Source organism: Primulina tabacum, chromosome 1, assembly GCF_025594145.1.
Source record: "Primulina tabacum isolate GXHZ01 chromosome 1, ASM2559414v2, whole genome shotgun sequence".
Lineage (NCBI taxonomy): Eukaryota > Viridiplantae > Streptophyta > Magnoliopsida > Lamiales > Gesneriaceae > Primulina > Primulina tabacum.
Genome location: NC_134550.1, coordinates 14,607,323 through 14,623,151, shown reverse-complemented (window position 1 = coordinate 14,623,151; position 15,829 = coordinate 14,607,323). Strand labels below are relative to the sequence as shown.

Genomic DNA, 15,829 nt, shown 5'->3' with positions numbered 1-15,829 from the left:
TTTTTTTTTTTTGTCGGAAACCTAGCCGATAACCTCAAATTCTTATTTTGTTTTTTTAGATTTTATTTATTAATTAATAATTAACTCTTAATGTCAATGTTTAAAAAATATTGTGTCACTAATACAATTTTCCTCCAAACCAAAAATTCCAAATTTATTATTTCATGTGAGCTTGTCATGTGGTCGCCAAATAAGTATTTTACGGCCATTGGTTAAAGCTCCGGCAAAAAAAAAAAGAGACTAAAACTGGAAAAAGCGTTAATATATTTAGACTATAAATTGACTTACAACAAGACTACGAGACATTAAAACTTACTTGTCCCAAATTTAAAACTATCCATTACGTATAGTTGCGTAGAACTTATCAAAATAATTTTATAATGTTCTCTTTACTGTTCTGGGTTTTTCGAATTTAATAATAATGTTTGAGTAAAAAAAAAATCGAATTTAATAATAATGTTTCCTAAACCTTTTCTGTCTAGGTATTTGAAAACAAGTTAATTGCAAATTTTGTTTTCATATTCTGTATTTCTTTTTAAGAAAATGGAATGTAGATCGAAGAAATTGTTTTTATGTAAAAAAAGAAACTTCATCGAAAAAAATTTGTAACTTTGGGAGTGATCACCCGTTCTTCTGGCCATTGGTTAGAGCTCCGGAAAAAAAAAAAGATTAAAATTGGAAAAAGCGTTAGTATATTAAGACTACGAATTGACTTACAATAAGACTACGAGACATAAAAAAAGACTATTTTTTTTACAAAAACTAAATTTTCTACGCTAAAAAAATAATGGGTATTTTGAGATTCTAAAAAATAGACCATGTGCCTAAGTGTTTTTTCATCATTTAAGAGCAGATCAACGGATCATCGAAAAATGATTAAAATTGAAAAATAATATTAAATTTAAAATCCGATAATAAAATAAAAAAGGGATATTTTCTTAAATAACCTTCACACAATTACTATAATCAATTTTAGTCTTCAGTTAAATTAATTTACCAAAATAGTCTTTTTATCATATCAAATTACATAGATATTTCCTATCTCATTTAAAATCTATTCACCATCAATTTTTTTTAATCTCAAACTCTTTATTTGATTTTCCCAATTTCTCGAATAATCTTATGAATTTCATGCATTTGGACATAGAGTGGTGATAATTTGAGATAATTCTTTTGTCGATTATCATTTTTATGCATTTTATTTTTTTGAAGGTTTATTGGGCATACTCATAAATTGTTAGCATAGAATAAAGTAGATAATTAATTGAGACCGTCAGATTTTTTTTTATATTTGTGTAAACTCACATTGATGTAATTATTACGTTTCATAACCATGTTGATTGGTGATTTTGTTTATATTATTTTAAATGAGCAACAATCGTAATTAAAATATTATAATCTTGGTGGTTTCATATGTACTAATTCAAATTAACAATTCATAATTTTATTAAATATGTTTATTGATATAAGTAATTAGTATTAAAAAAATTAATATATTATAAATTAAATAAAACAGAACAAATGTTAAATCAACTCTTAAAGAGAAATAATCGATAATTAAACAAATTAATCACGAAAATAGAACATGTGTGTTCATAGAAAAAAGGTATTTTAGGATTTTTTTAATTAAATAAGACAGAATGCAAAATATGAAATAAAGAAAGTTATTTTTAAAATTATGACTTTAAAATAGACTAGAATAATCAATTTTCCAATAAAAAAATTGTAAGTTAAATGCCAAAAAATATATAATTTTCATGATAGAAATTGGCATTCCAATCATACAAAGCATGTGTTTTGGAGTAGGTTCATGAATATTCATTCTAATCCTACCGTATTCTGGCGTACCATTCATGATCCAACCAACGCAAATATTGAATATCTCGCTTCTATAAATACCATGCACAATTTATCGAAGAGGACCCGGAACCTAATTTAGATTAAACACGAGCCAAGAAACAGAGAATACCATGAGAAATTTCACCAGCTTTCTCTGCTTCCTTCTTCTCTGCGCTCTTCTGTTGAACAACTCTTTCATCGAGGCCAAGATCTGTAAGTCTCCATTTCTTCTTCACTTCTCTGTGCATCAACATATATATAAGAACTAATGGCATTTATGGATTATATATGGTGTTAATGATTTTGGTTTTAATGGCCCAGACGCAGTTAACTGCCAGCAGAGCTGCGGATTGCGCTGCGCGAAGGCGGGGATGAAGGATCGGTGCATGAAATACTGTGGGATCTGCTGCGCCAAATGCAAGTGCGTGCCATCGGGAACATTTGGGAACAAGCACGAGTGCCCTTGTTACAGGGACTACCGTAACTCCAAGGGAAAACCCAAGTGCCCTTGATCGATTCGTTATCTCCATTACTCGCTCTTCTGTCATTAGAATCGTCGTTGCAGTTAAATGTTATTGAATAAAAGACTACAACTGTCTGTCTATGCATACAGGGTTCGGTCTCTGTTATCGGATTTTTTTTTTTTTTTTTTTGGTCGCTTGACAGTCATGTGCTCAAATATATATGTTAGCTTCTGATATTTCAGTAACCTCGAGGATTTTCTTATGTCACAATTTAGTCTTTTTAACCATTTTGATACTTGAGAAACTAGAGGACGCTAAACCGAAAAAATCTCGAGACTATAAGTATGAAAATGTATACTATCTATTTGTGTATTAATCTTTTCTATTATGTTTTGGTGCTTGTATGGTAGATATATATATATTTACCAAATTTCTCATTGATTGTAAAGATGGAGTATGAATAAAAATGGAATGTTCCATACATGGATGTTAGAGTGAAACTTGACCCTAACTCAACCCCAAAAGCTAGCTCAATTAGAGAGAATTGTCCAAGTCATATTGTGCAACTCTCAGGGATTTTATCTAACCGATGTGACACAACTAACACACTCCTCTCACGCCCAGGAATGAACATCTGGAGGGTGAAATTTACAAATGACCCAATTATGAACAGAACAAGTATATCAACTATGGGCAATCCATCACATAACGGTAGAACCTGAGCTTCTAATACCTTGTTAGATTGGAACTTTGACTTAACTAAATCCCAAAAGCTAGCTCAACGGAGAGAATTGTCCAAGCTGATATGTGCAACTCTCATGGATTTTATCTAATCGATGTGGGACAATCTAACCCATACATAGGATAGAGTGGATGTTTGTGGGTTTCTAGGTGATTCCTTCGCTTGTGGTGGGCTCGAACTTGATTCTTCATGGTGATGCTCCGTAGGGTTCATGACTGTCTTGACCATAATAACTTAAGCTACATTAATCATGCAACAAGTCAATCCACAATGAGTAAAAGATCTACATATTCTTATGAGTTAATCCACAATGAGTAAAAGATCTACATATTCTTATGAAGGACTATTGATGAGCCACACAGTTTGGACACATTAATCAATATTTAAAAACATTTTATGATGGAGGATTTTGTTATAAAATTGTGTTTGAATAGAGCTATTTGACAAAAAAATCGGTTTTTTTTTTTTTTTAATTCATGTGACCTATATTTTATGTATTTCACACTTACCCTTTGTCATTTTATAATTTTTGCACTTGCTAAATGATGTAAAATATATGGGGGAGGTGAAGGAAAAAAAATTGGAATTATTCTATTTTTTATTTGGATGCTTCTTGGTGTGGATAAATTTCAAATTTATTTTTTATTAATTTAAATTTTATTTAAAAAAATTATAATGTATTTCAGATATGCCCAATATTTGAGTCTTCTAAATTTCAAGCTTCAAAATTTAAAATTTCGAAAAAAAAAAATTGAAGCTTTAAATCTTTTTCCCTAATCGATTTCCTCCACAGTATAATGATATATATGCAACCAAACGCAATCTATAAAATCTTTGTTTTTCAAAAAAAAAATTGAGAGATGACAAAAATAGTTCTAAGATTCTGAAGGGAAATATTATTTCTAATTCTAATTGATATATTTTATTATTTAAATTATTTTCCTAATATTATGTTTCCTTGTTGATCTAATTAAGTTTAATATTTAATATGATTTTGCCTTTCTTAGATAATGATATAATCATTCAAATATATTCGGAGATATGTTATTTGTGATAATGAATTGATAAGATATGGTAGTAGTGTTTAAAAAGAGTTTATTCCTAACAAAACTCTACTTTCCTTGTGAAATAGGTTTCCTTGTGGAGATCAAAGTCTATATCCATAAAGAAGAGGAATATGACTTCATTGTGGCGGCTCTTCCATCTTGATAATACATACACGCACTTACACACGATATGAAGTTTTTCAAAGAAATAAGTTCAATAAACCGTTGCTGTTTTGAAGAGTCGTGATAGGGTGTTGCCGTGAATGTTGAGAACATCTGCGAACAACATCTGTGAAGAAGTTGGCCGAAGACTTCTTTCTCGTGGATCTATTTTTAGCAACACATTTTGCTTTCCTGTTTTAGTTTATCCTGGCTATTTGTTTTAGAAAGCATTTGTTTTATCAACTTGTTGAGGAAATTAATTTTAGTGAGAATCACTAGTATTTGGTTTTTGTAAACGATTGGTTTTTCTAGTGATATATTTTTGCCATAAGACATCGCGCAAGAATTTATACTTGTACAAATTTAATCTCGTCTAAGTTGTTTATTTAAAGTCAATTTTTGTTATAAAATATAATATTTCGATGCATGTTGTCCCAGATGTTGTAACATCTGGAACAACACCTAATTCTGACAAAACACAAATTTTCTATTTTACATCATATACTGATATTCTTATTATTTTGAGCATCTGTAGGACAAAATAATTCTTACAAGTGGTATCAGAGCCTACTCTTGATATACTAAGTGTTGATTTTGGTTCTTGTTTTGTTTGAAATTGAATTAATCAAATGGACACGTCATTTGCAAGCGCAGCACTTTGACCACCAGTCCTAGATGGTACCAACTACAACCTATGGAAGGTCAAAATAAGATACTACATAAAATCCATAGATGAACGGGCATGGCAGCGTGTCATCAATGGATGGACTTCACTAGTCATGATAGATCAAGAGGGTGACAAATTGCCAAAACCTGAAACTGACTGGACTGCTGATGAAGTGCAAAATTCAAACTACAACTCAAAGGCCTTAAATGCTATATTTACTTCGGTTGACATGAACATGTTCAGTTCAATCACAAACTGTACTTCTGCTAAAAGTGCATGGGATACTCTCCAAAGACACTGTGAAGGTTCTGAGAGTGTGCGACGAACCAGATTAAGGATGCTCACTTCCAAATTCGAGATGATGAGGATGGAAGAATCTGAGAATATACTCGATTACGATCGTCGCCTACGGGAAATTGCTAATGAGGCATTCAGTATTGGAGACTCTATCTCCAATTAGCGTCTAGTTAGCAAGATCCTCCGTTCTCTGCCCGAAAGATTTAACTTAAAAATTTGCGCAATAGATGAGGCTAAGGACACTTCTCAGATGGCAATGGAAGACCTTGTCAGTTCACTACGCACTTTTGAGATGAACCGGGACATGCAGAAAAAGGACAAAGGGAAGACAATTGCACTCCAAGCTTCAAATGACTCCTACAATGAACTCCTTCAAATATCTCAAGAAGTCAATGATTCTGATCTCTGCGAGGATTCTATCTCCTTTATCACAAAGAAATTCGATGATTAATTGAAAAGAATCAGAGATAAAAAGAAGGATGCACAACCATTTAAATCTCCACGTTTTCCTGCACCTGAAATGTCACAAAAGTACCCTGCCAAGCAACAATTTCAGTCAAGGAATGAAGGCAAGGGACAATACAATTCAAAAAATTATGATTCGGTGCAGTGTAGAGAGTGCAAGGGCTTTGGACACTATGCCAATGAATGTGCTAACATATTGCGAAAAAACAAAGGCTACAATGTGTCTCTAAGCGATGAAGAATCCGATGCTGAGGAGAAAACCACTGATGAAGAAAATCAAACCTCCTTGACTACACTACTGAAAAAAAGTCGCAGACTGCAGGTGAATCCTTTAGGTGTTGCCCTAGGTGTTGTCACACCTGGCCGCAACATCTGCAAAAATTCAGTATGCTTGAAATCCACAACTTCTGGAAATATGAGTGGAGATGATGAATCATAAGATGATGAGGAAGGAATCACACTTGAGAGTGTACAAAAGTTTATGAAGAGCTATTTGAAGATTGGACCAAAAGAAACAAGTTGAACTCAAGTCTCATGAAGGAGAACATTGATCTAAAAGCCGTAGTTGTCAAACTTGAGGTAATTTTGAGTAAAAAAGGATTTGGAACCTTGTAAGACCAAAGAAGAACTTCAAAAGGCAACTGAAACCTTGTCTAAGTTTAATTCAAGCACATCCAAGCTTGATTCCATACTTTTGATGGGAAGAGATGACAAAAAAGGCTTAGGTTTCAAAGACAGTATGTTTGAAATTGGTGAATCTTCCAAGTCAACTATTTTTGTAAAAGAGAAGGCCGATACATCCACACAACCACAATCCAAGTCGCCTATCAAAAGCTCTCCTCCAAGAAGACAAAATTCGGCATCCATTCCTAGGAAAAGAAAACGAAGGTACATATGTCATTACTGCTTTAAGCCTGGTCATATAAGGCCCTACTGTTTTAAACTCAGGGATGATCGCATGAATCAAAAGTCAAGTCAGATGTTGCCCCGAATGTTGTCCAACACTTCCCGCAACACCTCCCACCATCGACCTACAGTAAGACAAATTTGGGTACCAAAGGTAAAAACTCACTATAAAGTTGTTTATACTTCGTTGAAAACTAACACTACAGGTCATTGGTACTTTGATAGTGGAAGCTCACGCCACATGACAGGTTCAAGAGAACATCTCATCGATTATATTGAACAAAATTGTGGTAGAGTGACCTATAAGGGGGAGCTAAAGGAAAAATTGTGGGAAAGGGCACATTGAATGTTGAAGGACTACCAAAGCTCCACAATGTGCTTCATGTTGAAGGATTAAATTCAAATTTGATAAGCATAAGTTAATTGTGTGATGATAATTTGCTTGTTAAGTTTGATAAACATACTTGTGAAGTTTTTGATGAAACTAATTTGTACATTATGACATGCACAAAGTCTTCGGATAATTGCTATCAAATAGGTGAAGAACTTTCATGCAAACATGTGTAAATCACCGAACTTGACCTTTAGCATCAAAAACTAGGACACGCAAATTTCAAAACCTTGAAAAACTTGAATCTCAAAAATAAAACTGCTGAAGATGACGTTGAAGACCTTCTGGACAATCCTATATCATTGGAAAATGCAGATGTTGCCCCAGATGTTGCAACATCTGGCACAACACGTGACACTGAAGTCACTGAATCTGAAGAAAATCATAGCGATGATGATGCAGTAGATGATGGATCATATATTCCAAGCAAAATTCAGAAGGATTATCCATCATCCCAAATAATTGGAAGCGCACAAGGTGATGTCCAAACTCGAAAGAAAGAGAAAGTCGATTACCGAAAAATGGCTGGACTTATATGCATGAGCTCGGCTTACTCACAGGTTAGATTTTCATGTTTTGTATCTCAATATGAACCTAAAAATGTTGAAGAAGCCTTAAAAGATGAGTTTTGGGTCAACGCTATGCATGATGAGCTTGATGAATTCGTTCGAAATGATGTATGGGATCTTGTTCCACCCCCTGACCACGTCAACATAATTGGAACTAGATGGATTTTTAAAAATAAAACCGATGAGTCAGGGAACATTATTCGAAACAAAGTAAGGTTGGTTGTTCAAGGGTACACACAGGTTGAGAGGATTGATTTTGATGAGACCTTCGTCCCTGTTGCCCACATTGAGTCAATTCGGCTTCTGCTATCCATTGCATGCTACATGAAACTCAAATTATTTCAAATAGACGTCAAAAGTGCATTTTTGAATGGTATCTTGTGTGAGGAAGCATACGTCAGACAGCCTAAAGGATTTGAAGATCCACATAATTTGCATCATGTGTACAAACTGAAAAAGGCTCTCTACGGTTTGAAGCAAGCACCACGTGCATGGTATGACAGATTAGCAGAATATTTTCTTGAAATTGGCTTCAAACGAGGTGCGGTGGACAAAACTCTTTTTATTCAAAAGTCCAAAGATGATATTCTTATTTGTCAAGTCTATGTTGATGATATAATCTTTGGTTCTTTATCTCAAAAGCATGCTGATGATTTCGTTGAGTGCATGTCATCTACTTTTGAAATGAGTATGGTTGGTGAATTAAGTTTCTTTCTTGGTTTTCAAATCAAACAAATGCATGATGACATCTTTTTGTATCAAAGTAAGTATGCTAAAAACTTGATAAAGAAATTTGCTAATGAAAACACGAAACACATGAAAACACCTATGGGCTCAAATGAAAAATTATCCAAAGATGATGCTGCCGAAAATGTTGACAACACCTTATACCGCAGTATCATAGGTAGTCTCCTTTATTTGACAGCCAGTCGTCCTGACATCATGTTTAGTGTATGCTTATGTGCTAGATATCAATCTAATCCTAAGATCTCTCATTTGAAAGCTGTGAAGCGTATTCTTCGCTACATAGCGGGCACAATTGAATTAGGGCTATGGTACACTCAAGAAACCAACTCGAACTTAGTAGGTTTTTCTGATGCTGATTGGGCTAATGATTTAGATGATAGGAAGAGTACATCTGGAGGTTGCTTTTACCTTGGAAATAATTTGATATCATGGTATAATAGAAAAAAGAACTGTGTGTCACTTTCAACTGCTGAATCTGAATATGTGGCAGCTGGAAGTGGTTGCACTCAACTTTTGTGGATGAATCAAATGATAGAAGACTACGGGCTTAAGAGTGAACCCTTAGTGGTGTACTGTGACAACTCTAGTGCAATAAACATTTCAAAAATCCAGTACAACACTCTCGAACTAAACACATTGACATTCGTCATCACTTTATTCGAGATCTAGTAGAGAAAGGATTAATTCGGATGGAATTTGTTGATACAAATAATCAATTGGCTGATATATTCACAAAAGCATTAGACTTTGAGAGGTTCTCCAACCTTAGGAAATCTCTCAGCATGTATTCTGTCTGATCATTCATAGATGTTGTCTCAGATGTTACAACATCTCGGACAACATCTAACATACATGTGCATTTTTAAGCATTAGACATCCTGCATTTTCATACATACTGTGATATGTTGTGTTGAAACTGTGTAGCATAGTTTTCTGATGCACGTACAATCCTTTGTTTCATTCTAAAAACCTCACACCTATACATGTGATTTTCGTCACCAGAGATTTTAAGAATGGTCACTTATCTCTAATCAATGTGACAAGTACCCGAGGGATTAAAATATAAATATTGTTGGGTCTGTGATTAGAAGAAAAGATGGAAAAAGCTACCTAAAGTAGCCCAATGAAGGCTGGAATTTAAGTATGGGAGCTACCCCTTCTAAGTATGAACACAGAAATAGAAAAAAATAGAAAAAGCTACCTAGAGGAGTCCATTGAAGACTGTTCTTCTAGTGTGGGAGCTACCACTTCTATGATCAAGTAATTGACAAGTGTGAAGAAAATTCGATAGTTGTTTTTGGAATTGTGCGTGTGTCAGAAGATGTGGCCAACATTTGTGTCAACACCTCATCTGTAAACATATCTCATACTTGTTTCATGTTTTCATTTTTGTTACATTCTGTTATTAGGCATAAATAGGCCATGCTTAAACATATCATTGTGAATTTTGCTGTGCCAAAAGAACATGAGTATTTCAACAAAGTAAAATTCGGTGAAAATCCAGACTTTGAGACAATTTCTAATCTATGTGATTCTCGATGTCTAGTGGGGCTAAAATTCGATGAGGAGTTATTTCTGAAAATTTTGAAAAGTTGTTAATCTAAAATTGCCTCAGTATTGTCTGAAAATGTGTTAATTCCTTAATCATTGCCATTATTTTTTTTTTACCGTTGGGAGAAAATTTCTGTGAATTGAATAGTTTTTTTCGGTTTGGACTCACTTGATTGTTTAATTTTTGTTACCGTTGCACTGATCATTCATACTTATCTTAATTTTTTTTCTCACCTAATTATTTCTTGAACTTCCGTACCATCTTCTCGCATCTTCTCTCTGAAAAACTTTTCCCCAAATTGTCAATTCTTCTCTTCGCTTGAAACTTACATTGTGAAAATGGCAAGAAAGGGCTTTGATCCACACGATATCCGAAGCCAAATGGGCCATACAGAGGATGTTTCCTCACCTCCCGCAACATCTGCTGCAACACCTTCTATCCAGAGCCTGCAGATCATTCCTGCCGCTCTTATGCCCGAGCCTCTGGAAGTTATTGCTCCCGGTGAACCTGGAAATTCTTTTGATGTTGATAATCCACCGATAATCCAGGTGTTCGATCCTCCACGCCAGCAAGTGCGTCGCTCCAAAAGACAGGCATGGTATAACCTTGATTTGACCACCTCCAAACAATTTCGTCGAAATGGTAAGGGGACGAGCCGACCTTCACTTGCTGACCTTGAGCACACCTCAGGTGATGACTCTGCTGATGAAGATTTTGAACTTGTGGCCCGTATGAAGAGGGTTCCTCCGTCCTCAGACAGCAGTGATTCCTCGAGTGACTCCACCGATTCTACTACACACGCACCACCGCCTTCTACACCAGTGTCCTCACCACCCTGTGATGAGGAGATCACATTGGCCCAATTTATGGCCAACCTCAAGAGCCAATAAGCTGCTCAACCATCCAGTGTCATTGCTTCTGACGAGTCCAGTGTCTCTACTCATACCGCACCTGTTGATGCTCCTGCTCCTACAGATGTTGCTTCAGATGACGAGACTTCCTCGGACAACATCGACCTAAATGATAACGATCTGTCTAATAGTTTCAACACAATGTTTTACACAGAGGAGGCATTGTCCAACTGGTCCCTTTACGCCAATCGGGCTCTTATTGAGGAACGAAATGCTGATATGGAAGCCTTCTCTCTTAACAATCTAATCAAGTTCCTTCAATCTCGTGGACTGCTCTCTACTGTCACTTCTGCGCTTCCTTATTGTCGAAAGGTGGTTCTTGAATTCTATGCAAACCTCTCATCCAGCGTCAGACATGCGCGATCGCCCAAATTTGGTCGAGTTTTTGTACGAAATAAGGTATACAACTTTGAACCGCAGATCATCAATGACTACTACAACACACCTTTTATTGTTGAAGGTCCTCCACCGGACCTCAATGATGTGATCTCCACCCTGACTGGTGGACTGATTTGCCAGTTCCCTGCTCATCCTGACAAGGTCTCGGCTACCACTCTTACGTCTCTCTACTCCGTCCTTCACAAGATCGTCATTCACAACTGGACACCAACCACCAACACCACGGTGGTCACTAAGTCTCAGGCACTTACTCTTTTTGTCATTGGAACCTCCAGCTTGAACTTTGGGCGTCTGGTATTTTATACTATCATGCAATATGCACATGGCGGCATGAAGTCATCCAAGCTCCCATTTCCCTCTCTCATTTGTGGCATTTTGGAGTCACAAGGGTTCATTAAAGACCTCACCGAACACTCCTCACATGCCGGTGAGTTACTGAAGATTGCCCCTGCTCTCTTCAAGGGGGATAGAAAGATTGACCTTCCTTGGATCAACTCTACCACAGCACCTCCAACTTCTGAGCCTTCTACAAGTTCAACCCCCCATCGACCAACAGATGGTTATGTCAAGATTGCTATTGCTGGAGTTCAGGCTCACCTTGATCATGCTCTTAAAAAGATCTCCCAGGCTAAGGCAGACTTGGCATATTATGAGAATCTGGCTGTTGACCTCAGGCTTCTCTTGGAGGTAGGTACCTTTCCCGGACAAAAAGGGGGAGATGATCAAACCGTTGGCCCATCTGGATCCAAGGATTATGACAGTGAAGAGGATGACAGTGATGATGAAGAAGAGGATGAGGATGATTGAATATGTTTTGTTCTGTTTCTAGTCTTTTTAAGTGTTAAGCTATTTTTAATTTTGTGGTTGTTTTTTTTTTTTTTTTTACTAATATTTCTGTCTATGTGTTGATTTTGCCTAATGAAATGGTGCTGATGTTGTCTTAAGTGTTGCCAACATTTCTAACAACATTGTTGATGTTTATAGCTTGTTCAGGGGGAGAGAAATGCTTTAACTCAGGGGGAGTTGATAATTATGTTTGATCTCATTTTGTCCAAGAAAGACAAAAAGGAGATATTGAAGGGAAATATTATTTCTAATTCTAATTGATATATTTTATTGATTTAAATTATTTCCCTAATATTTTGTTTCCTTGTTGAACTAATTAAGTTTAATATTTAATATGCTTTTGTCTTTCTTAGATAATGAGATAATCATTCAAATATATTCGGAGATATGTTATTTGTAATAATGAATTGATAAGATATGGTAGTAGTGTTTAAAAAGAGTTTATTCCTAACAAAACTCTACTTTTCTTGTGAAATAGGTTTCCTTTTGGAGATAAAAGTCTACATCCATAAATAAGAGGAATAGGACTTCATTGTGGCGGCTCTTCCATCTTGATAATACATACACGCACTTACACATGGTATGAAGTTTTTCAGAGAAATAAATTCAATAAGCTGTTGCTGTTTTGAAGAGTCGTGATAGGGTGTTGCCGTGAATGTTGAGAACATCTGCGGACAACATCTGTGAAAAAGTTGGCCGAAAACTGCTTTCTCGTGGATCTACTTTTAGCAACACATTTTGCTTTCTTGTTTTAGTTTATTCTGGTTATTTGTTTTAGAAAGCATTTGTTTTCTCAACTTGTTGAGGAAACTGATTTTAGTGACAATCAATAGTGATTGGTTTTTGTAGACGATTGGTTTTTCTAGTGATATATTTTTGCCATAAGGCATCGCATAAGTATTTATACTTGTGCAAATTTAATCTCGTCTAAGTTGTTTATTTAAAGTCAATTTGTGTTATAAAATATAATATTTCGATGCATGTTGTCCCAGATGTTGTAACATCTGGAACAACACCTAATTCTGACAAAACACAAATTTTCTATTTTACATCATATACTGATATTCTTATTATTTTGAGCATCTTTCGGATCAAATAATTCTTACAGATTCAATGAAGACTTTTAAATATTTATAAGAAAAATTAAAAAATCGGAGCTTGGAAACCATAGTTTTTAATTTTTGAAAAAGCGCATTTCTAGTTACATTTTTTAAATTTCTCTATCCAAACCTCAATTTATTGAAATCCCTTTTTTTTAAAATGTTATGATATTATCGATAAATATAGATTATTATCAAAATAGATTTTTGGTTAAGATAAATATTTATCTATACAAATTTGAATAAAACAGTTCTTGAAACTCACTCTTCTGTATTTTCTTTTATTTTTTTTTGTATTAAATTTTTAACAAAGAAAACTGTTTCAATGAAAGATTTTCTTAATCCACCCCACTTAATTGAGAAAAAAATATTATAATTTTCATATCAAATTTTAAATCATAAATTTCTGCTTTTTAAAAAATATATAGATTCATTCGTTTCTTTCAACAGTTCATGAACTTGATAAGAGATGTAAAAGTAAACACATGTAGTATATATTAAGAACTCAAAAAAAAAAAAAAAAAAAAAAAACTCATTTGTAATCAATCTATTCTTTATGCTTTTGATGTGGATATATTTCAAATTTATCCCATCTTAATCTTAATTTAAACTTTTAAATAGAATTTTGTAATGGATTTCAGATATATGTTATATTTGACTAATTTAAAATTCGAATTTTAAGGTTGTGCTTAGATAAAAAAATATATATATATGAATTTAAATATTTTTTTATTTTTTAAATAACTTATACATAGGAAATTCAAATTTACTTATTTACAATATAACTATAATAATCACAGTGTACACTACAAAAAATGGGTTGGATTAGGGACGGTTATAGGATAAACCGTCGCTATTATAGCAACGATTTTTGTTAAACAGTCGTTTTAGTAGCGACAGTTTTTAATAAAAGCGTCGCCTACTAAAGTAGATAACCGTCGCTATTTTGTGACTGTTCGAACAAACCAGTCGCCATTTTGTGCGAAGGGTTTTTTGATCGTCGCCTTTGGCGATGTTTATATTTAAGTCCGTCGCCTAATTTTTTACCCGTCGTCATGTGCGACGGTATAAAACAAGACCGTCGCAATATTCGGCGATGGTTTTTGTAGACCGTCGCTAGTATCGACGGTTTTCGACTACCGTCGTCAATAGCGACAGTTGTGCACCAACCGTCGTCGATTTAGATCGGCAACGGTTGGTAATAGCGACGGTTCAACAATAAACACCGTCGCTAATGGCGACAATTTTTTGCAAAAACCGTCGTTATGATTCTTTATATACCGAGGTTCGCGAACATTGTCTTCAGCGATTTTCGCCTTTCTTCTGTGGTAGTAGCGAAACTCTATCAATTTTTTCGCAGTTTCGGTTTTTTTACTTTGTACTAACATTTTTTCGTATTCATTTCGTAGATTTGCTCGTTTGTGTGAACTTCCAGCGTTACGTGGATCTGCATATCTTCGCGCACGTCAGGTTTTTAAAGCGTTTTCTTTACAGAAAATTTAACATTTAATTTTAATTTTTGCGTAGTATTTTATTTATGAAATTTTGCGTAGTATTGTAATTAATTTTAATTTTTCTTTATAGGTTGATTAAAAACCATCGCTTCATTAAGCTACGATTTTTTGAAAAAACGTCGCTTAATATAGCGATGGTTTTTTCAAAAACCGTCGCTTTCATTCAGCGACGGTTAAGTTAAACTGTCGCTTAATATTAGCGACGGTTTGTATATAACCGTCGCTTAAATTAGCGACGGTTTGTATGTAAACCGTCGCTAAATTAGCGACGGTCTTGTTCAACAAAACCGTCGCTAATTTGTCGGTTATTGAGAAACCATCGCTGATAGAAGGCGACGCGATCTTCGGTTACGGACCTCCAAACCGTTGCTACCCATGTTTTTTGTAGTGGTATTTTGAATCCTTAAAATATTGGGGTAATTTGAAATTCACAATTATAATGCAATTAGTAGGAGATGAATTTAAGTTTCCATAAACTTATTTAATATTAAAATAAATTTTAAGTAACTCAATCTAAAACTGTTTCCACACACATATGCACTCAAACGCAATTTAAAGTTTGTTCCAAGTGCCCTTTGATCGATTTGTTATCTCATTTGTTCAAAGATTTAAAATTCAAGAAAAAGTAAAAATCGAAGCTTGGAAACTCATAGTGTTAATTTTTTTGGAAAAGGCTTTTCTAATTAATTTTTTTAAATTACTCCATCCAAAAATTCGATTTATTGAAATCCTTTATAAAAAAAAAGAATGTTACGTTATCATTGATAAATATATATATGCTTATCAAAATAGATCTTTGGTAAAGATAGATATCTAAATATTCTTCTGATTCACTCTTCTCTATTTTCTATTGTGTTATTTTGTATTAAAATTATAACAAAGAAAGCTTTTTAAATTTCTTTATCCACCGTCGCTTAATTGAGAAAAAAAAAATTGAATTTTCATATCAAATTTTAAAAAATACATATAGATTAGGTTGTTTCCTTCAACAGTTCCAACTTAATATTTGAGTCCGAAAGGAATCAAGTCAAGCAAAAGAAAAATGGTAAAAATTCTATAATCAGAATTGCCTAGTACTTTTAGATTATCAATATCAATTAGTTGCACATGGAAATTAAATTATATCAGCAGCATGAACTAAACAAAATATATATAAATAAACAAGAGATCAGGAGCTCTATCTTGGCAAGCAATGGGACAATTAAGAACAAA

The 15,829-nt window shown here is 34.3% G+C and overlaps 1 long non-coding RNA gene across 1 annotated transcript; it reads left to right on the top strand.

The window, feature by feature from the left end:
• Nucleotides 1-1,785: 1,785 nt before the first annotated feature.
• Nucleotides 1,786-2,441, top strand: LOC142518246 (uncharacterized). The gene is made up of 2 exons (XR_012813492.1): nucleotides 1,786-2,052; nucleotides 2,161-2,441. It is a non-coding gene; the product is annotated as an uncharacterized LOC142518246 (long non-coding RNA).
• Nucleotides 2,442-15,829: the final 13,388 nt, after the last annotated feature.